Source organism: Theobroma umbraticum, unplaced genomic scaffold (assembly GCF_002168275.2).
Source record: "Theobroma umbraticum cultivar Fairchild unplaced genomic scaffold, ASM216827v3 scaffold_56.0, whole genome shotgun sequence".
Taxonomy (NCBI): domain Eukaryota; kingdom Viridiplantae; phylum Streptophyta; class Magnoliopsida; order Malvales; family Malvaceae; genus Theobroma; species Theobroma umbraticum.
In genome coordinates, this window is record NW_018397256.1 from 7185573 (window position 1) to 7186969 (window position 1397).

The window sequence follows — 1397 nt, forward strand, 5'->3', positions numbered from 1 at the left end:
ATTTATTTTCTTATTAACATTCAAAAAGGTCCCTTTTAAAATAAACTTTCCTTCATTGATAATTTTTTATTATATTAAATATCAACTAAATTATTGTAATAATAATTATTATATAAAAATAAATAATTCCTATTAAATTAAATATTAACTAATTTTTATCTATCTGTTTTCTTTTATATTTATATATATATATATATTGAAGTCTTTCTTAAAGTAAATTGTTCTTAACTAGCAATACTTTTAAAATATTATTCATGGCACCTGAGTCTATTTAAGCATCTAACTAAGCATAATGGTAGTATAATAATAACATCATCTATAGTATTCAATAAGCATAATCAACCAACTTGCATTAAATTGCCTTTTGCCATATTGAGGGTCAGTTTTATGTCCTTGATTGCGTAGACCTAAGACAAGGAGAGACAGTATTTTCCCTTTAAGCCTTTTATATCGTAAGTCATAACACGATTCTATATATAGAGTATCACATAATCAAATCTTTTTTCTTATTTTTCAATACTTTTTTATTGATTCTATTTTTTACTAATAATAATTTGAGATATATTCCAAAGCTTTTGGAAGAAGTTTAGAAAATTTACTTATCTAGAAATTTTCAAGAAACTATGACTCACAAATTTTTTAGAATTCCATTATTGGAGGATTTTCATCTATTTTTTAGAATTCCATTTCTTTATTTTTTTCATTTTAATTTTTTCAAAAAAAGATGAAAATTCCTCATGTTGAAATTTTTTCAAAAGCCTCCAACACTTTTAATATAATTTTAAAATATTTTCTCACCTAAAAATTTTCAAGAAAATTATCATTTACAACTTAAAATTTCATCATTGGATGATTCAATTTACTTGCATGATTAAAATTAAATGCCCCAGTTATGCAAGAAAATAAATATCATGATACAATTTGTAATTTATTAAATATTTTACTTATTATATATTTATTTTAGACAATTTTTTTGTATTTATTACAAAAAATCTTCCTTGCAAAAATAATTTTTGAATTTTCCCCAACACTTTTGGGCTTGACCTAGAGGACATGGATCAGATACGGCCCAAAACGTTTTTTTCTCCTCCCTTATTCTATAAACCAACGTCATTTTGTGCCCCTCCTACTACCAAAACGACATCATATGTGCCAACATAAAAGCAAAACGCCAGCTCTTTTGTCCTTTATTTTCTTCTTCTACCCCTCTCTCCATAGTATACATAAATTCTTTTAATAATATAATAATTTATACAGATTTCTTTCATATAAGACTATATGAGAGTCATTGGACCATTATCTAAAGAAATTTCCCTTCTTTTCGTCTTCTCTATTTTTTGATACGTTGTTATTCTTATGTCTTAGTCAATTTACAAAATTTGACATTTAAACTATGA

General features: G+C 24.4%; 1 protein-coding gene across 1 annotated transcript in view; it reads left to right on the forward strand.

Annotated features, from left to right (window-relative positions):
* LOC110410345 (uncharacterized) overlaps positions 1-1397 on the forward strand; it is a 12277-nt gene that overhangs the window by 201 nt on the left and 10679 nt on the right. The gene's annotated exons all lie outside the window — the stretch shown is intronic.